The 22,111-nt window shown below is 47.2% G+C and overlaps 2 long non-coding RNA genes across 2 annotated transcripts; both read right to left on the bottom strand.

Annotated features, from left to right (window-relative positions):
- Positions 1 to 6,652: 6,652 nt before the first annotated feature.
- On the bottom strand, positions 6,653 to 7,307 carry LOC123330654. Its single transcript, XR_006546713.2, has 2 exons — positions 7,035 to 7,307; positions 6,653 to 6,939 (listed from the first exon to the last, which is right to left on the bottom strand). It is a non-coding gene; the product is annotated as an uncharacterized LOC123330654 (long non-coding RNA).
- An 87-nt stretch (positions 7,308 to 7,394) lies between these two features.
- LOC123330653 lies at positions 7,395 to 12,107 on the bottom strand. Its single transcript, XR_006546712.2, has 3 exons — positions 11,733 to 12,107; positions 7,606 to 7,775; positions 7,395 to 7,455 (listed from the first exon to the last, which is right to left on the bottom strand). It is a non-coding gene; the product is annotated as an uncharacterized LOC123330653 (long non-coding RNA).
- Positions 12,108 to 22,111: the final 10,004 nt, after the last annotated feature.

Genomic DNA, 22,111 nt, shown 5'->3' with positions numbered 1-22,111 from the left:
GTCCTGTTGTCCGTCAAAGACTGGAGGGGCACCAGCTCCCCCTCCACTATATGGTTCTCAGCCTTGGCTGCACATTAGAATCACTCGAGGAAGAAAAAAAAAAAAGCTCTCTGCCTGAGGCCCACTATGTTGACAAAGGTTCAAATTCCATTGATTTGGGTGAGACAGAGCAACCAGTGATGTTTTAAGCTCCCCCCAAATGTGCAACCAAGGTTAAGAATCACTCCCTACAACAGTAATACCCGCGAGCAATGTTCACAGTGCACTTACAGATGAGACGCGAAGCGTTTTGTCTGTGCATATAACTTAATCCATATAACTGCATTAAGAGAGAATCTTCATTTCATAGCTGAGGACACTGAGGCACAGAGAAAGATCTGCCCAACATACAAGCAGCAGCAGTGGGACCTGAATGCAGACAATTTGGCTCCTGCATCTCTGTGAACCACCGCCTGCTTCCCTGGGAGGCGAGCCCTACATCCCTCAGCTCCATGGCCAGGTCCCAAGGAGTCCATATTTCCCTGTAACTGCCCTGGTGTCAGTAAATGCCAATGGCAGCAGGCTGTCCATCCGTCTACTCACACCAGGGCTGAAAGCCATCTACAGTTGCAAGAACAGTCAGGAGGGGGAGGTGCTTTCCCTGCCCACATTCTAATTGCATCCTCCCTGCCCTTCCCACAGGAGTGCACAGTGGGGCCGCTCCTGGATGCAGCCAATCCAGCTCACTACCACCACACAGCCACCCCCTCTCCGCTGAGCATGTACACGGGAATGGTGCTTCTCTTGGAGAAGCCACATTTCATCTGATTTAAAATACTATCTTTTAAAAAAAATCATATTAAAGTGGGGGAGGGATGCAGTGGGAGTTTGGGGTTAGTAGATGAAAACTATCATAGATAGAACAAATAACAAGTTCCTATGGTATAACACAGGGAACTATATTTGGTATCTTATGATAAACCATAATGGGAAAGAATATTTTTTAAAAAAAGAATGTCTATGTATGTATAACTGAATCACTCTGCTGTACAGCAGAAATTAACACAATGTTGTAAATCCACTATACTTCAATACAATACAATTTATACTTCAATACAATTTATATAATAAAAGACAATTTTAATTTAAAAAATCATTTAAAAACATGATGGACAGATGAACATTGTGAAATGGAGGTAGGGGCTATTTGCAAAAAGAATGTGTACACCAATTCCCATTTGGTACAAATATATACATGTTTAAAACTGGAAGGATGCTGACAGAAGGGTGATTTTCGTTCTGATTATCTGAGCATTCTAAATAGTTTACAATGAAGTCGCATTACTTTTGAAATAATGTAGGAAAAGAATCAAAGTAAATATTTTTTAAAGCAATGGTCTGCAATAAACTAAGACGTTTGAAATTCTAACCAAAAGTATTTTTGTACCTGATCTTATATTAGTGATGGTTGCTAAGGAACCATGTGATGCAAATTAGGAATAATCCCAACTATAGCTCAAAAGGGTGAAAACAGAGACAGTCAGGTACACAGAAGCCTATGGATTAAAGAAAGGAATCATGAAAAAATGTGTCTAATCATGCTGGCTCTTTCTCTTCCAGCTCAGGTGGAAAAGAAGGACCGTTTGTTCCCACAAAGCACAAACACTTAGGTAGTTGAGTATCAGAGCCCAAGACAGCCAAGAGACTCTCTGAAGACTAGTCAGGGGCAGGAGGAAACAAATCATCATTACTATTTATCGGATATATCTATGTGCCTGCCACTGGGCTCAGCGTTTAAGACACCCCCGAAAGGTGGTGCTGTGACGATCCCCATCTTCCAGAAAAGGAAACTGAGGCACAAAGAGCAGCTTGTTCCAGTTCACACAGCCAGGAAGAGTCAGAGTCGCCCTACAGCCCCAGGCAGCCCGATCCCAGAGGCCACGAATCGCCACCACACCCAGAAAAGGCAGAGTGAGCGCTTTCATCCTGGTCAGAGCCGAAAATAAGGCTCAAGGGCATCTTTCAAAGCCAAAGCGTGGGAAGAAGCAGCGGCCTCTCAGAGTGGAATGAGAAAGAGGGAAGGAAACAGATGAAGCATTCCCAGTTAAAAAGAGTAGAGAGAAAAGTTTGCGATTTGGGGTTGGCATGGATCATACTAGTTTCTGCTGGGTTTACTGCTTCTATAAATAGAGTGTTGTTTGATGTTTATGTTCTCCTGCTTAATAAAGGATCTGTGAAGTGAGTGTGTGTCCACATGTGTGTGTGAGTGTGTGTTCAAGCGCCTGCATGAATGGCGGGGGCATGCAGGGGGGGAGGGGGCACAAGGGCCTGTAAGTGTGTACATGTGGAGGTATGGGTGCACGTGTGTGTCCGCAGGGACAAGGATGTGTGCATGCGTGTGCATATGAGCACCAGACCATCACCAACACACTTGTGTTTTCCCAGCGGCAACCTGGCCTAATTGCCAGCAGAATTCCTCAACAGAAATAAACAGCCTCCCGGGGGAGTCGACCCTCCACCCCTTGCTTGAAGCAGCAACAGATGGCACCTCCTCTGTCTGCCATGCACCTACAGAGCCCCAAGACAGAGCACCTCAGCCCGAGCTGTTGACAAACTGGCAGCAAGCAGTGTGGCTGGGGAGGGGCCAGGAGAGCCGGCTGGGGCAGCGCGTGGGGGGCGCGGGAGTGCCAGAGGCACCGTCAGCGGCCACTCCTTTCTGGCTGGACACTCTTGCCTTTCACACATTCCTCGGATTTAAAGAAGAGAAAGGCCTGCTTAGTCCACTCTCCCTGCAGACGCACAGGGTGTCAATGACCAGCACTGTACCGCACTGCACAGGCAGCGCCGTGTGGCCCACCGCCCGAGCTCCGAGAAGGCAGCTTACCGCCCCAAACCCTCCTTCTGGCGGGGCGCACGGGTTAACCCACACATTCTTGGGCTGGGCTCTTCTGGCTGGGACAATGACCGCAGTCTCAAGTGTGTCTGATAGCTGGTACGGTTCTTGCCCCCAAGGCGGTGGTGGAGGGTGGGGAGGAGGTGTCTTACTTTTTGAAGTTTTCTTGAAACTAGGAAAAGAGCAAAAAAAGTAAGCCTTGATGGAAACTTCTTAGCAGGCAGGGATCTTCCTTGCCTAAGGCTAACACCATCAATACCCTCAGAGCATACTGCAAGTTCTAGAAGCCAGCAGGTTTGCAACTGCTTCTCAACGCAAGACAAAAAGCAGAGCCCTCCCCGGGGACAGCTTGCACGATACTCCACCTTGATGTGAGAAGGATAATCAGGAAGAAAACAGGTCAATAATGGAGGTGCCCTGAAGAGCAGCCTCTCTACCGATTTGGGGGAGGGGCAGCAGTAAAGAAGCTGCAGTCCTCCAGGGAGACCCTTGTCCCTTCCGTAAAGCCAGAGAGCTCCCGGATCGTTTCCAAAGCAAAGGGGCAAGTGTAAGAAATAGGAGGCAAATTGCAGGAATGGAGCCTAGTGAGCACTTAGGTTATTTTTTGAAGCATCCAGAAGAAAGATGTCAATTCCCCAAGGTGAACTGCAGGATTATGCTGGCTAATGCAGAGGGAGCCTGGGTGGAGGAGCTGATTATCAGGCCGGAAGGGAAGAGAGTACTGTTCACGAGTGAAGGACTGTCCGAAGTGTCACCAACAACACAAATCATTTCTTCAATCCATGGGCACCGGACTGGGGTCTCCTGTGGACCAGGCGCGGGCGGCGCATGTCCCGAACGCGAGCAGGCGCCAAGAGCCAGGCAGAGGGGCAAGTAAGGAGGCCCTCCTCCTCCCCCTGATCGTGTCTCTCCACCCTCTGGAGGGAAGCCACGCCCCCATCCCGACAGGCCTCCTCCATTTCCACAGAGACCTAGGAAGCCAATCAGGTCCACCCGCAAACGAGGGGCAGAGGCAGGACCGGAACCCCGCTCTCGTCGGACCTGACTCCTTGGTGGCACCATATCACACGCACGGACCAAACCCAAGCAGGAATCTGGAAGCAGAGAGAGCTGCCTGGTTCCTCAGTTCAGTTCAGTTCAGTCGTGTCCAACTCTTTGTGATCCCATGAATCGCAGCATGCCAGGCCTCCCTGTTCATCACCAACTCCCGGAGTTTACCCAAACTCATGTCCATCCAGTTGGTGATGGCATCCAGCCATCTCACCCTCTGTCATCCCCTTCTCCTGCCCCCAATCCCTCCCAGCATCAGGGTCTTTTCCAATGAGTCAACTCTTCGCATGAGGTGGCCAAAGTACTGGAGTTTCAGCTTCAGCATCAGTCCTTCCAATGAATATTCGGGACTGATTTCCTTTAGGATGGACTGGTTGGATCTCCTTGCAGTCCAAAGGACTCTCAAGAGTCTTCTCCAATACCACAGTTCAAAAGCATCAATTCTTTGGCACTCAGCTTTCTTCACAGTCCAATTCTCACATCCATACATGACCACTGGAAAAACCATAGCCTTGACTACACGGACCTTTGTTGGCAAAGTAATGTCTCTGCTTTTTAATGTCCCTCAAATTATGCACAATAAGACAGACCCCAAACAGCACCCAGTCAGAAGTGGGGTTCCATCCCAGACTGAAGCCCACACCACTACTCATCCCATAAAATGGGCATGGTGCCTGGATCCCTCATCCCTTACCTGAACAGCTAGCACATTTCAGAAACCTCCAAACACTTCTTGGAGCCTGTGTGCCAAGTACAGGTCCATTGGGCAGGAAGTTTTACATGCCATGCTAGTGAGCCAGGCTTCATCCTGTAGGAATGGTTTAGGGGCTGGGGGGCACTGTGGAAAGACCCCAAAGGACTGACAGAGATCAGATGTGCATCTTAGAAGGACTAGTCTAGAGCCACATACAAATTAGATGGAACAGGAAGCCTGCTACCAGGTCATACAGAATGAAGACGAGTAGTATTTTTTTTAGGGTTTTTCTGTGTTCAGGTGTTATACTAAGTACTATACCAAGTACTAACTGATCTAACCCTCCGAACAACTCTACAAGGTAGATACTGTTACTACACTCATTTTAGAGATGAGAAAACTAAACACAGAGAACTTAAATAACTACCCCATAGCTTATATATCGGAGAAGGCAACGGCAACCCACTCCAGTACTCTTGCCTGGAAAATCCCATGGACGGAGGAGCCTGGTAGGCTGCAGTCCATGGGGTCGCTAAGTCAGGCACGACTGAGCGATTTCACTTTCACTTTTCACTTTCATGTACTGGAGAAGGAAATGGCAACCCACTCCAGTATTCTTGCCTGGAGAATCCCAGGGACAGAGGAGCCTAGTGGGCTGCTGTCTATGGGGTCGCACAGAGTCGGACACGACTGAAGCGACTTAGCAGCAGCAGCTGCAGCTTATATATGACAACGTAGAATTTGAACCCATCTAGTCTGACTTCAGAGCTTGCATGTTGACCTACTAAACTAAATTGCCTCTGTCCAGATAGATGCTAAATATCTAAATAGGAACCCAAAAATGTCTGCTGACCAGCTAGTTCCACTATATGATTATCTGGCTTTATAGAGAACAGAAATCAGAGAGATGAGTGAACTTTTTTTCCATTTTCATCCAAATGTTTGGCATCCATAATATAGTACGTCCGTGAGTGGGAGCCACTCGGGAATTAGAACTGTTACCGGTAGAAACACTGTCTTAATGCAAGGTTGTTGTTTCAAGAATTAACATCCTACCCAAAAATGTCTGCCTAACTTCCCAAAGCCTTGCACTTTTTGAGAAACTGTTTTTTCAGCAATTTTACTCTACTATGGGTTCGAGCAGCAGTTAATAGACATACCTTGCCCATTTCTTTGTCTTCTACCCGGTATTAGCTGAAGTCACATCAGATTTTTTTTTCTACACCACAAATAACAAAAACCATGCATATTTTAACTTCATCTCTAGGATTAAAGTAAATACATAATTTTGGCAAATTACTTGGAATTACCGGCTAGCAGCATCTGGTTTGGATATTCTCGAGTAAATTATTGGCACAATCTCTGCCACATTTTTAATTTTAACCAAAATGTTCTCAGAAACATGTGTTTTCTGTCCCATTTGCATGGAATCTGTTTTAGAGGGCCTTGGAGTTTTACACTGGGGTTTCAGACATTAGCTGCAATACCTGAGCACTGCTCGTGGGCCCTGAAGAGCCCTCCTCCCTCCAGCACCATTCTGTCCTGACTCCAGCTCTGCAGGGTGAGAGGCCCGCAGGTACTGTGTGTACGCGTCACTTGCCCTTCCTTCTGCTCCCAAATTACATACCTCACTTTTATGTCAAGTCCAATATAGCTTCCTTACCGTTATTTTTTTCCTCCTTATTCCACATCAAGAGTACCCAATTACTTTTATAAATACTTGCTTTAAAAATATCACAGTGGTTTCCTGCTACTTCAAATTCTGAAGGGCTATGCAGGATTTTAGACTCTTATAAATCTTTCAAACAGTTCATATTTTATCAACAAAGTGTGCTTTTTTGTAAACCCTAAGTATAACTCCTCATCAAAAGTTTTTTTTCCCCCAATTATTTGACCTTTCCTTAAAAACAACAAAATTAAAGGAATTTGGGTCATTTCAAAAGTTACTTGCCATGCTGTCCATGGGCTCATTAACTCCACCTCACTCACCAACAGGAGTGGAGTTTGGTTAAAAGAGAAAGCAGGAGGGCTGTCAATTTCAAAACATCCCAGCAGACATACAGCAGGGTTATGTACTAGGTCCATAAAAGAAAAGTCCAGGAAGGCTGTGGCTTTTGTTAAAACTGAAAAGCTCAAGGAGCTTATTGAGTGAATGTGGTGTCACATCACCAGGGACACAGAAGGACTGAGCTGGATGGTGGAGGCTGGGCCGCCGGTCCTGAGGCTGCACCCGTCCTGCAGGTTACCCAGCCATCTGAATGCATACAGCCACTTCCGTGGTTTTCCACTTGAAACTCCTTAGAGATACCCAAGGCTTGGCCACCTAGGAGACAAATCCCAGAATGATATTCAACCACCAGCAAGATGCAGTTCTAAGCAACACAAAAACCAAGGTGTATCCACCAACCAAATGATCACCTGGACACTCAGGAGTTCCAAGACTTAGTCTCCTCTGCTATATTTGAACTTGTACAATATCTTATGATCTGGAAACCACTGCTGGGCATAGAATCAGAGAACAAGGCGGGAGAAATGTAGTCTGGGTACGTTTTAGAGCCTCAGGTCACAAACACAAAAGAATAAACTAGGACATCCCTGGTGGTTCAATGGCTAAGACTCCTTGCTCCTAGTGCAGGGAGCCCCAGTCTGGTAACTGGTCAGGGAGCTAGACCCCACATGCCACAACTCAGAGTTCACACGCCACAACTAAAGATCCTGCATGCTATAATTAAGACCTGCTGCTGCTGCTGCTGCTGCTAAGTCACTTCAGTCGTGTCCAACTCTGTGCGACCCCACAGATGGCAGCCCACCAGGCTCCCCCGTCCCTGGGATTCAAGACCTAGAGAAGACAAATAAATATTAAAGAAAAAAAAAGGAATAAACCAACTCTTTGAAAAATGACCTTGGGTTAGAGACCCTTGATTACCCCCACCAGAAATCCAGGAGAGTGTTTGCAATCAGCTTAGAGCCATCCCCATCCCCAACTCACCGGTTCCCCACAGGCATCCAGCGAAGACCTGGTGGCCACCCACTATGTGCCCAGTTCTTCTAGGAGCTGAGGCAGGGCCAGAGAAGCATGAAGTGGACCCAGAAATTACCATACTCAGCAAAGCAAGCCAACCAAGACAAGCATCACACCATACTGCTTGCATGTGGAATCTTAAAAAAAATGATACAAATGAACTTAAATACAAGACAGAAATAGACCCACAGACATAGAAAACAAATTTATGGTTACCAAGCGGAAAAGGGAGAGGGGAAGGGACAAATCAGGAATTAGGGATTAACACATACTCTCTACTATAAATAAAACAGATAACCAATGAGGTTCTACTGTATAACACAGGGAACTATACTCAATATTTTGTAATAACCTATAAGGTAAAGGTTCGTCTAGTCAAGGCTATGGTTTTTCCTGTGGTCATGCGTGGATGTGAGAGTTGGACTGTGAAGAAGGCTGAGCACTGAAGAATTGATGTTTTTGAACTGTGGTGCTGGAGAAGACTCTTGAGAGTCCCTTGGACTGCAAGGAGATCCAACCAGTCCATTCTGAAGGAGATCAGCCCTGGGATGTCTTTGGAAGGAATGATGCTAAAGCTGAAACTCCAGTACTTTGGCCACCTCGTGCAAAGAGTTGACTCATTGGAAAAGACTCTGATGCTGGGAGGGATTGGGGGCAGGAGGAGAAGAGGACAACAGAGGATGAGATGGCTGGATGGCATCACTGACTTGATGGACGTGAGTCTCAGTGAACTCCGGGAATTGGTGATGGACAGGGAGGCCTGGCGTGCTGCGATTCATGGGGTCTCAAAGAGTCGGACATGACTGAGCGACTGATCTGATCTGATAAGGGAAAAGCACCTGAAAACAATAGGCATATATGTATGTATAACTAAGTCACCTTACTGTACTCCTGAAACTAACACAACATTGTAAATCAACTATACTTCAATTTTTTAAAAAAGCACAAAATGGATACCTCTCCTCAACAGTGGAATTGTGGGTGTACAGCCTTGGAGCTATATAACCCTATCAGGCACTAGGTGAGCAAAACCACAGGGATCCAGTCAGGGCACTCAGAGTAGGTGGGAAGGCACGGCTTCTGAAGGCTGGCTACTCAGAGAAGGGGTCCAGAAAGTGAGGTCTGGGCCAAGCCACAAGAGGTATTCACAGTCAGGGTTCACAGAGAACAGAACCAGGACTACACACATACGTATCTGTGTGTATGTATGTTTACACACATATACACACGCTTCCCAGGTGGCACAGTGGTAAAGAATCCACCAGCAATGCAGGAGACGCAAGAGACGTGGGTTTGATCCCTGGGTCGCAAAGATCCACTAGAGGATCCCCTGGAGGCAACCCACTCCAGTATTCTGGCCTGGAAAATCCCATGGACAGAGGAGCCTGGTGGGCTATAGTCCATGGGGTCGCAAAGAGTCAGACATGACTGAACACACACACACACACCCAGGATGATTTTTTGTAAGGAATTGGCTCCTGTGATCATGGGGGCTGACAAGTCTGAATTTTTAGGACAGAATGTGAGCTGAAAACACAGGAGGAGTTGATACCGCATTCTGCAGGCACAGTGCCTTCTCTGGGACACCTCAGCTGACTGTATGGGAACAACCCACATCATCCAGGGCAATCTTCTTTACTTACAGTCAACTGACTGTAGATGCTAACTACATCCACAAAATACCTTAGCAGCAACACTTAGCTTCCCATTTGATTGACCAGCTGGGCCTACAACCCAGCCAAGTTGACACATAAAACTAAGTTCCCAGGAGGCCTCCGGAGAGGAAGCAAGAAGGGGCAGGCTGTGGACTGTGGAGCCCAGCTGGGCGGAGAAGAGAATGGTGGGTCAGAGAGCTGAAGGCAGTGAGCTGAAAACAGGATCACGGGGCAGGAACTGCAGCTTGGGTGTCAGCTCGGAGGTTCTGCACTCTGTGCTCAGAGGTTTGGGGCGCATGTCCCAGCCTCTGGATTCACTGAAGGTTTCCCATGATACAGGCAGTTCTGCAGTCTGCAGGGAGCCTGAGGATAAACCGGGAAGAACAGACCACTGAGAAATCTGCATGAATCCACCCAAGGGAAGGACCAGATCCCAGACTGGTGAGAGGAGAGGAGCTGAGCGGAAGGATGAATGGCTACAAGAGGCAGGCAGCCCAGACAGATGCAAGGGACAGACACAGTGCTGGGGCCTGAGCCGCGAAGGACACCCCCATCCCCACAGGCAGCAGTGGGGATCAAGAGCAGCAGCCAGCTTGGAGGTCAGGCTGGGGGTCCTGGGTCTTGAGGGTGTGCTCACTGAGCCCCCAGGGGACACAACCACACGCAGAGCAAAGCTCAAGGTGACCACAGAGAGAAACGGGCCAGTGCTAATTCGTCTGGTGGCATCTCCCAGGGAGAGACCAAAAAGAACAGTTTGGAGAGTTGAGCCTCAGAGGATGGCTCCAAAGAGCCCAGAAACCAAGGGGACGGAACCAGAAAGTCAGACGGGCCATCAACAGATGCCAGCCAGGCCACAAAGGGAGTGGAAGCCATCGTGCAGACCAGGGTATAAGCAGAAGCCTTCCAAATGGCAGAAGCAGGACAGCGACCAGGCAGCTAGGCATAACCCCAGGAAGAAACATGACCTGCCCTCAGGGCCTCTCTCACCTGCAAGGGGACCTGAGAGAAGAATACAGCCTGGGGCACGGGCCATGTGATCAAAGCGGGAGGCTGAAGGAGTTTCTCCCTGAAATTCTCCCCAAGCCCTTCTGAGCCCCGGAGGGGTGAGCAGAGGACCCCCAGGAGACGATGGGTAGACATGCGCTGGACTTCAGTGGAGGTCTACTTAGCACCCGGACACCTAATAGGGTCAAGGTGGGGACCGGCTACTGAAAGTGGAGGAGCAGGTAACAGAGACAAAGGCCACTGAGAGAGCGTAAACTGGGGGAAAGAGGGGGTAGCTGACCACGGGGGAGGGCAGGAGGAGCAGCACCTTGTTCCTTGATAGACAAAGTAGATGATTCACACCGCGGTTCACAGGACACTAAGGCTCAAGACAAGGAAGAAGGTTAGCGTGGTGGTAGTGAATGGCACCCCACTCCAGTACTCTTGCCTGGAAAATCCCATGGGCGGAGGAGCCTGGAGGGCTGCAGTCCATGGGGTCGCAAAGAGTCGGACACGACTGAGTGACTTCGCTTTCACTTTTCACTTCCATGCATTGGAGAAGGAAATGGCAACCCACTCCAGTGTTCTTGACTGGAGAATCCCAGGGACGGGGGAGCCTGGTGGGCTGCCGTCTACGGGGTCGCACAGAGTTGGACACGACTGAGGCGACTTAGCAGCAGTGTTAGGATGGAAGGGCTAGCATAGCATCACTAGGTGGGCACCAACCAGCACTGCTTCAGACCCCTGCCTGGCACAACAGGGGTGGTGGAAAAAGAGGTACAGCTGGATCTTGAGAAAATAAAAGACTACTTTAAACAAGAGATGGTAGAGGCAGCAGCCCCAGATGATATCAACAGCTCACACTTCTCCATGGTGCTTACTGACCATCAGACACAACTCAAGGAGCTCTGTATGCTAATGTATGTCAAGTCTCTGGATCACCACAACCCTAAAAAGATGCACTACAATAATTACCACCATTTTACAGAGAAATAGAGGAACAGAGAGGTTAAGAACCTGCCAAAGGTCACACAGTTAGCAAGTGGCAGAAATGGGATTCAAATTAGACCGTCAACTTAGGTGTGGAGAGGCTAAAAGCCCTGTCTGAAATAAAGCAAGAAGAGAAATGCAGAACTCCACAAGCATACACATACGGTGGCTGGTTTACCCACCCAGATGCACAACAGCCTGGAACATCCTCTGAGTACCCTGATCTGGAGGGAGAAGAAGAACACTCGCCAGGAGCTTGCAATGCCCCCTCCAGTCCTTAGCCAGGCACACTGGTTCCCAACATCCTTGCAAAGACTTGTCCTAAACCACCATGATCTGTGCCCAGGAGCCAAAGGTCCAGGGTCCAGAAGACAGGGGCTGGCCAGCATCACAGCTTGGATGCTACTGGAGGGGCCCTGAGAAGCTAGGGCTTCACCTGCCAGGCAAGTCCCCCACCAGACTCACAGTCAGATTCCAGAGATGCTGAGTATGCTGGAAGTAGCTCAGGAGATGCTTCACACCAAGGTCCCTGTCGGCTCTAGGAGCCTCGTGTCTACGCTGAGCCAGAACACAGATTTGGAATCTGGAGGTATACTGATGATCTGCTGTGCCACTTGACCTCTTAACCTGCCAAAATCCAAACTGGTAATTAAGGCAAGTCCAAACATCCAACACAGAGAGAGACCATATTTGCCCTAAAAAATAACCTATTGCTTTTACATTTGTTCCTTGCCTTTTACTTCCCTGGTGGCTCAGATGGTAAAGCATCTGCCTACAATGCAGGAGACCCGGGTTCGATCCCTGGGTCAGGAAGATCCCCTGGAGAAGGAAATGGCAACCCACTCCAGTACTATTGCCTGGAGAATCCCATAGATGGAGGAGCCTGGAGGGCTACAGTCCATGGGGTCCCAAAGAATTGGACACGACTGAGCGACTTCACTTTCACTTTTACTGATAAAACCTTTCACCCTACAGAAGGGTTACCCATTGCAACACAAGAACCAAAATGTTGATTTTGTGCTTGTCCACCCAGCCAAGGCCTTAAGACTCAAGAGACAAATATACATTGTGCTATTTTCTCCCTCTCACCCAAAACCATTTTCTTGCTGCAAAGTATTATGGCCAACCCTCCACCCCTCTCCTCCATTGTCCAACCCCTCACCCCATTCTCTCCTCTCCAAGACAATTGCCCAGGCTTTGTTCCCTAAGCCCACACAGCCTGGCCTCTTCCTCCTCCTCTCTCATCTCCTCCCCCTCATCCTCGCCCTCCTCCTCTTCTTCCTTCCTGTCCTCCTCTGTCCCCTCCCTCTCCTCATTCCCTCCCCCGGCTCCTCTGTCTGCTTCACCTCCTCCACCATAGCTGTTCCCATGATGGGGACAAAAGAGTGGCTTCTACTCTGCCAGGAGGAGCCTGGAATAGGGCAGGAGGGCAAAGAGCAGAGGGTCCCCAGAGACGAGAGAAAGGCACCACAGCCCTTTCATGGGCCCTCTCAACGGTCACCAAAGCTGCCTTTTCAGTGAGACCCACAGCATGTGGCAGCGCCTGGCTGCTGTGACCACAGATCACAGAATGGCAAGTCGCCCAAGATCCAGAAGTGTGCCTAGGGCCAGCGGGCATTCTTCTGAATGCATCCTCACCCATCATATAAATCAGAATTCCGCAAAGTGTGACGTGTGTGCTACTCAAGTGCCCCTGGAGATCACTCACTGGGTGATGGACACATGCTTTCTACTGAAGAGATGTTTATCTTCCATTTCCAGGAAGATAAAAACTGGTTTTAATGCATGGGTATGGAATAAAGTTTCCTGTTAAAATTAATTTTCTAAGTGAAAAACATAAGCCACTTTAAAGAAAAGTAGTAAACACATAAGTAGAAAGCAGGTTTGGTAAAAGCCACAAAGGCAATAAGCAAATGACTCATGGCTGGTGATGCTGACATTAACTGTGTAGATATGGACCCAGCCCACAGGCCCGCTTCGGTCCTTGGTTAACTGGGAACAGGTCAGACTCACAAACCGCTTTCAATTCAGTGGACAAATATTCACCGAGACCCTTTGCCATGTCCAGGATTGTGAGTCACAGAGAAAAGAGAACGCCCACAGCCACCCCTGACTTCAGGAAGTTTTCCATTAATTTGTTGGAAAGAACAAGGAAACTGGGAGAGAATGGAACGAAAGTCTGTAAGAGAGACAAGCTGACTTCAGCACTGGGGAGACAAGAAAAGGGAGCCCGTGACTGACTGGAGGGACCCCAGGGTGGGGCTCAGGAAGAGTCATGGAGACCCTAATCAGTTCCGAGGTGCTTAGAATGTTCCTTCCACTCTGACTTCATTGCCTGGATCCCAAGAAGCCACTCCAGACTCCAATGACTTTACGGCAGCAAAAGTCACCAGAGGACCTCACTTCTAGAGGCGCTGAGAAAGGAGCAGATACCGGCAGGTCACGTCCTGGGCAGCTCTGTCACCGTGACAGCCACCCCCCAAAGCCCGATGGCAAGGCTCTTCTGCCGAGGACCCTGGCACCCTCCAGCCGGGCTCCACGTAGACCCAGTTCTAGAGCTCTTCAGTTCTCTGCTTCCTGGTCCGGCTCTCCTGCCTCCCAGACTCTTGGTGCGGCCCTCTCTGTGGTGGCTGGGAGAGCCATCTCCCTGCCCAGTCCTACGCTGACCTAGGAGCCCAGAAAGCTGGGCGTAGCTGAGTGGGAACAGAGGCAGATTCACAAGTGCCAAATTTCCCTCCAGATCTCTAGAGCTGACACTTTTGGGTGTCTCCTGGTGACCTGTCTACCATGAGGTCCTATCTTAGGGAACTGCTCCCCCCTCACCCTGCCCACAGAGTCCCAGGATGGGCCCCCATCCACAGGATCACAGCACATGGCCCCACCCTGCTGACCACAAAGCATCAGAACTGGGAACTATTCAGAATTTGGAATTACAGCAGAGAGACTCCAGCTTACTCTGGGCTGGTCTCTCAACTGAGCCTAGGTCTCCTGATATTGCAGGTGGATTCTTTACCCAGTGAGCCTCCGTGAGTCCAGACAGAGAGCCGCGCCGTGGGTGGAAGTGGGGGAGGGGTGACACTGGACGAGGACCACCCCCCAGCCTGGCCTCAGCAAGCCAGCTCACACAAGGCCTCCTGAGGAGACACGGCCAGCGCAGAGCTTGGGGAAGTGGGGTCCGGGGCTGCTCAAGAGACAGCCACATGCTAAGACACACACGACCAGATTTTGTGCACTGCGTGTTTTATCTTTGACCGTACTTGTGGAAACATTATTCAAGAACATCGTGAACACACAAAAATAAATCTCTAAAAATATCATTTGGCCGACACACACATACGAAGGAAAAGATTTTTCTCTTTTTACTATAGCGGTCCATTAAGGCATTTTGAAAAAGCAAATTTGCTAAGTAACGGCACACAGTAACCTGTGAATATAAATGGATCCACTTGCCACCTACACAGCAGCCCCCAGATGAAACCCACCCCAATCTCACTATCACTCAAGGTAGGAGGAGGGGGCAGCTCACCCGACTCTGTTTCCTGCTTCTGAGGATCTGACAGTGTCCCAAGCAACAGAAGGTCACGGTTCTTACTCACACCCGGATGTGGGCCAGAGAGTGGCCACAGCCCCCACCGCTAGCTTTGACGGCCAGGGAAAAAGCCGGGAGAAGCACGCACGGAGCAGTCTCGGTTAATCCTGCAGCAACCTGTGAAGCACACAGCATGATCCTGAAACAGGATGAGCAGACTGAAGCACAGAGAGGCTAAGGACCTAGCTGAGGAGACACAGCAAATGAGCACAAGGCTAAGATCTGAAGGCCGCAGCACCTAAATCCCCACCCCCGAGAAGCTGCCCCAACCTCCACACTCCACAAATTAGCTCTCCTTTCCCGTCTGCTTCTCCACCGTCTGTGATGACGGTGTCTCTGTCTGTGTCTCTGTCTCTCCTAAACACCCGCCAGCCTTCAGTGAACGTCACTTGGCTGCTAATGATGAAACCAGGCTGCTTGCAGAGCATCCCCCTCTGGCCTCCCTCTCCCTCCCTCGGCCGCCTCCACACACATATACATGGGGGCTCTTTTCTTGTCACTTAGCAGCCCTCTTGCTTTAGTTTTGTATGTCTAGTTTATCTTGTCAGCCGCATCTTTTTTGTTTGTAACCTAGCCAAAGAACAAGAAGAGTCTAAAACACATTCTGTGACTTTCTTTTAGATTATAATCTTATCTTAGTTGTTGTTCATTTCTTTCTCCTGAGGACTTTCTTTTACTTTTCTCTTTGTTTTTCTGGAGGCCTCTGGAGTTATGCAATAGAACAGGAGGGTGCTGTTGAATTGTGCATTGCATATCGCACCTTGATGGCCCACTAACCCTTTACAGCCATCGTCTTTCCCCAAAGGTTTTAAGGTCTTCAGGAGAAAAAAATGCATATACATATATGCACATACATGGCCGCTGGATTCCTCTGGCCTTCAAGCTAAGTTCACTTTGCTCATCATCAAAATGAAAATGTTCTGCAACACAATCTACAAGTCTTATTGTCACTGCTGGGGATGGAGAAGTAGATTATGAACTCAGAACAACAATAAAATACAAAGATCTAGAAATCTGAATACCTACATTCAAATCTGGACAGGAAGCCTTCCAGCTATATGTGATTTTTGGATAAGAATCTCTGAGTTTGAGAGAGTTACAGTTTCATCTGTACAGGAATAATAATGCTACTCCCTCCCAAGGTTGTAGAGAGGTTTAAAGGGGCCCTGTATATGAAAATACTTTTAACCTAGAAATTATCTCAGCATAAAGCAGTATGGAATCAGGGTCCTGGCTGAACTATGAAATGCAGAAGAACAGGAGGGTGTTGTTGAATTGTGCATTGCATATCACACCTTGATGGCCCACTAACCCTTTACAGCCATCGTCTTTCCCCAAAACTGGGTTTCCCCCTGGAAGTCCTAGTTCTGCTAATGGAACCAGGAGGCATTTCATCATGCAACAACCACACACACAAACATACACACACACACACAATCTGCTGTGAGTCAGGGTAGTGGGTGCTGGGGACTGAACATTGAACATGCTGGATAATACCCTCTCCTTCAGGGCCCTTGTAATACATTTTGGGTGGGAGAAAGAGTAAGACAACAAACAATGAAAATAAGGCAACAGTGTAATAACTGATCAACTGTTCCTAATTTACAGGAACAGCCTGTATGAAGGCCCTAAGGCAGGAGAGAGCTTGGCCTAATAGTAGCATAAAAAGAAGGTGCTGGAACGGAGCGATTGAGGGAGTGAGTCCCCTGAGGTCTGCAAAACCAGCAGGGCCAGATCTAACCAGGCCGTCCAGTCCATGGTCAGGAGTGTGACCTGGATTTCAAGGAGGCCTCTAGAGTTATGCAATAGAGTGACAGGATTGGGTTTGGGGTTTATTTTTGTTGGCTACTTGTTTTGTTTTATTTTATCAGTCTGGCTACAGTGCAGAGAATTAGGACTGGATAGAGTGTTGGTGAGCAAAAGTGGAAGCGAAAGAGCAGATGGTCAGCTCCACAGTAGGACAAGACAGAGATGACTGAGGCTTGGACGGGAGACACATAAAGAGGTGAACAGAGCTGACAGTTATTTTGGAGTCAGAAACAGCATGAATTGATGATAAGTCCCACACAGAGGCATGCAAAGGGAAGGAGAAAATGATTCGTTTCCATATGGAAGATTACTCCTGGGTTTTTGTGGTCAGACAGTAAAAGAATCCACCTGCAATACAGGAGACCTGGGTTCAACCCCTGGGTCAGGAAGATCCTTTGGAGAAGGGAATGGTAACCCACTCCAGTATTCTTGCCTGGAAAATTCCATGGACAGAGGAGCCGAGGGGGCTACAAGCCCACTACAAGCCTAGTGGGCACAAAGAGTTGGACACGACTGAGCGGCTCACACACACACACACACACACCCAGAAGAGTAGTGACAGCATTGATTGGGAGATGTGGGTGGGGAGTGGAAGAGAAGTGGGGAGCACAGGGCAGGAAAAGGGAGGCTTAAGCTGCCGCCATTTTTCCCTCTTACCCCTCAAGTGTACAAGTTGATTATCCTGTCCATTTGCCCCCCACAAGCTTCTCAAAATCACCTCTACACTTGCCACCTGACTCCGCAGTGTGTTCCCCCCTCGGAGGTTTCCATCCCCAACCCACTTTCTGGAATGGGGAGTAACACACTTGCCTTTAATAAGGTTTTTGCTTAGGGTTTTCTATTACTTGCAGATGAAGACAGACACAATAGGCCCTCAGGGTCTAATCCCACTCAGTGTCCAGCCGAGAGTCCTCTCCTCCACAAACACCATCCTGCCCAGCCACACCAGACCACCCAGCTCCCCATCTTGCCTGGTCTCTCTCACTCCTCTGGGCCCTGCTGCCTGGAGGCTTTTTCTCCCTGTTTCCACCCTCCAAATGCCTCCTAACCATTCTCCTCTTCAATTCCTGTTTTGTAAATGAATGTAAAAACTAATAATGTTCATCTTTAACACCTTTCATAAAGCGTCAACCACTGAGGTGTCAATCGTTGAGGGCAACCATTCTCTTAGTTCCCAGGATACCCTGATCTCATCTCCATAGTAATTCTGACCACACAGTGCTCGAAAAATTATTGCTTCCTCCTCTCTAGATTGATGCTGCTATAAGGGCAGTCGTGACAGTCACTCAGTCGTGTTCGACTCTCTGCAACTGCATGGATAGTAGCATGCCAGGCTCCTCTGTCCATGGGATTCTCCAGGCAAGAATACTGGAGTGGGTTGCCATTCCCTTCTCCAAGGGATCTTCCCAACCCAGGGATCAAACCCAGGTCTCCCGCATTGCAGGTAGATTCTTTACCATCTGAGTCACCAGGGAAGTCAGAAGGGCAGTGCCTGCGTTTAGCTCTTCCTTCCTGCCCGGTATGTAACACCAGGTCTAAAACATACACACACAAAAGTTTACTGAATGAATCAATGTCAGAGTGGCTTAGTGCTATAGACTGAATGTCTGTGTCCTCCCTGAATTCATAAGTTGAAAGTCTAACCCCCAATGTGATGGGATTTGGATGTGGAGTCTTTAGGAGGTAATTAGATAGTTTATGAGGGTGAGACCCTCATGATGGGATTAATGCCCTTATAGAGATGGAGCTCTGTCTCAGCATCTCTCTCTCTCCCTCTTTTTATGTATAATCAAGGAAGCAGGCCTCCACCAAGAACCCAACCAGGCTGGCGCCCTGATCTCAGGTTTCCAGCTTCCAGAACTATGAGAAATAAACATTTGTGGGAACTCCCTGGCAGTCCAGTGGTTGGGACTCTGCACTTTCACTGCCAAGGACACAGTTGCAATCCCTTATCAGGGAACTAAGAACCAGGCAAGCCGTACAGGCAGGCCAAAAGAAAATTGTTGTTTAAGTCACCCAGACAATGGTATTCTGTTACGGCCACCTCAGTGGACTAAGACAGGTCGGTTGTAAAGTCTTCACACAAAGTAAAAATTCTTGAATGGTCAAAATGAACCTTACAAATCCTGCCTACCATACACTAAAATGCAGTATCCATATTTTATGTCATATACAGTGATTCTTATCCCCATTGGATTTTGAGAAATACTGAGTTCCACTAAAGGGGAGAATAAACGGAGAGGCTATATGACAATGTCTTTCATTCAAAGCACCCTGCTGTAAAACAGTCATTAATCCTTGAGTGAGTGAGTGAGTGAAGTCACTCAGTGGTATCCGACTCTTTGCGACCCCGTGGACTGTAGCCCGCCAGGCTCCTCTGTCCGTGGGATTCTCCAGGCAAGAATACTGGAGTGGATTGCCATTTCAAGCTTTAAGGAAAGTGGGGTGGTGGAAGGGCTGAGAATAGACAGATGGACAGAGTCTCCTACACTGGCTCCTGCTTACCTGAAGGAGTTTATTTGACTTTTTTTAAATATTCTATGTATGTAACCTCAGGCCCTGCTGTATGTACAGCAAGAAAAAGCTGTCATCATCTGGTCCAATGGAAGTCTTTTTATTTTTCTGAGTAATTTACAGAAGTAATAATAAAGGGATAGTTTTTACATTTTTACTACAAAATTCGTTCAATCATTTAAATATAGCACATTTTCATTCCCTATTCTCCTGACTTTGAAGGTATATAAACTCAAAATGAGCAATATTCTCTACATGCAATTAACTATTCACGAGCTGTCAAATGTGAACCTGGGGCAGATCCATCTCACAAATACTAATTCCATATTTCAAGTAATTCTCCAATAAGTCCTAATTTATTGTCATTTCTGGTTCTTCTTGCATTATAAAACTAGTACTTTTGAAACCTCTGATGGGTCATAACTTTGCTAAAGAGAAGATGGTCATCTTTCTCCATAATTGTAAAGCCTTTTCATTTTTACATTTATAAACATTGGCAAGAATATTCTCTGGATCACTTTTGCAAACACACCTGATTTTGTCATTTGTCCCCTTCAAACTGTGTCAAGAAAATTTTGTTAAGCAAACACCACAATAGGTAAAAGAACATTGGTTCCTGCTTCTTCGAGCAAAACAGGATGGTCCCAGTTCTTGTTGTAAAATATTGGGTGATGAAATCATTCTTGTTGAATGACTAACTGGATGAGAATATCATATTTTCTCTTTGTCCTCAAAAATATATTGTTTATTTGTCGATTCTAGAGTGTGAGAAAACTAGATTATTGTACGGTAAAATTCAGGGTCTGAGACTTTGCTTACAAAGTGAATTTTACTATCACTATTGTTAGCTACTGTAAAAAACATTTTCCTTTGTCACTTTTCTTCTCTCTTCACCATTTTGTGCAGGCAATGAAAAATTCTCTATTCTCAATGGCATGCAATGAAAGCAGTAATAATAAAACTACAAAGATGGTATCTTCTAGCCTCTTTTAAACTTTCTTGAAAGATGATGTAATACTCTAAGCAATGTAATAAGAAAACTGAAGAGTGATGCAATCATGATGATTTATTTCACTATTGCATCATCTTTCTGGGTGGTGATGCCATCATTCTTTCATTTTCTTATTATTTTAGTATTTTTTAGTCTAACTGGTAATAATTGATGGGTAATGATAAAATAATTCCAAGGATGATAAAATGAAAAGTGTTTCAAGATGTAAGAAAAATCAGATTCCATAAAGTCTTAGATTTATAGATGGCCCCAATGGTCCTACATGGTACATTCAAGATAGAATGGGTTTTATTCTGTTTTTGTTAAAAAAGTAAATGTTCTCTTTGATCTTTGCAAGATTTATTTTAAAAAGAACCAAAATCATGAAATATTAACCTTTACAAATAGTTAGAACTCCTCAGGAAAAAAAAAACAAACTCAAAAATGAAAATTTAGTTCCATGGACCCTGATGGCATACTGCTGGTTAAATCACATGAACAGATTTGATCATTTCATGAAGATTTTCAAAATCTGGCTCCCTGGAAAATTGCCCCCCACACACACACAATAAAACAACAACTTGTCCTTTACTCACAGTTCTCCAACCAAACCCATCGTAGAGAAAGCGCCGCAGGGCTCTAAGGCCAGAGGGGCTCCCCTCCAGGCCCCACAAGCACTCCTCGTAGAGATCCTGCAGATCCTGGGACACTTCCTCCTGGAGTTTTGTCTCTGCACACAGTGAGGAAGCAAAAATCATAACCCGAGGAAAACAGAGATGCCAAGTGGAATATTATGCAGGCTTCAGAGCAAGGCACAAACAAAACTCAGACCATGATCAGACGCCTGATGATTACGGCTTTTGATTCTTTACGGTGAGGAGACAGTGTTATTATTCTCTTGGGGTTTTTTGAATTCTCATTTATCTTTTGTTTCCAGTCAGTCCACAACTATGGTTTGACTATTAATCTACTACATAGAGGAAATGTCCAATTCACAAAAGTGGTGTACTCCAAACCTTTGGGAGTTGGTTATTTTGGGAACTTAGAATAGTTTTTCCTCCAATAAACAATACTATAAATGATGGTGAGGTTTCCAGAGCAGCCCCACAAAAGTCTTCTTAACTCAAAATGTTATTGAGGCCCTGGACTTTTACTGTGAAAATGAGTAGAGAGCAATTTTGTTGTAACACCAATACATAGACTCAAAGATGGATGATACAGTATCCCTTCTCTTGAATTCCATTTAATGAAACAACCCGATCAATGAAAGAAAACAAAGGGAAGGATAGAGACTTTTTAGGGAGAGACCTCTACTTATTTTGGAGGCTGGTAGCAGCACTTTATTGTTATTTTGTCTGGCCGGTTTCACGTGGACACCTTTTTTGCCATTTTCCGTCACAGACATGACACAAAGGAGCCATGATAAGAACAGATTTGAGGCTCACATCAACGGATGGGGGAGGAAAAGCAAAAAGTCTGAGTGAGATTTCCTTGATGGGGTGATTAAAGCATGTGGTTGCAAGGAGGAGACTGTCTAAATCTGTATTAACTTATTTGCTAAGGAAATTGAGGAGAAGGTGGAAGACCTGGTGTTAAGTGTCTCAGGTCTTTGAGCCTGGAAGAGAGTCCACTATTTGGACAGGCAGTTCCTTCTCTGACCATAAGGTGGTGCCATCAGTCCAGACAGTCGGGCCCCCAAGGGGGCGTGGCGTGCAGGAGGAGGAGCTCTACACGTGGAAGCCACGTTTCCCACTCTGGCTTTGGAACTCAGACAGCCTGGACCAGCCACCAAGTATTAACATCAACCTACACAACACTGCCTCATCATTCAACGACTTCCCATCCTCCAAGGCACCACCTGCTCACAACCAAGTAAGAACATCCTTCTAGGTACAGCAATCCACATCAAGATTCCAACTAATTACTTACCATTCCTCTCAT

This window comes from Bubalus bubalis, chromosome 19, assembly GCF_019923935.1.
Source record: "Bubalus bubalis isolate 160015118507 breed Murrah chromosome 19, NDDB_SH_1, whole genome shotgun sequence".
Classification (NCBI taxonomy): Eukaryota; Metazoa; Chordata; class Mammalia; order Artiodactyla; family Bovidae; genus Bubalus; species Bubalus bubalis.
The sequence above is the reverse complement of the archived record's forward strand: the minus strand, read 5'-3'. Positions and strand labels throughout refer to the sequence as shown.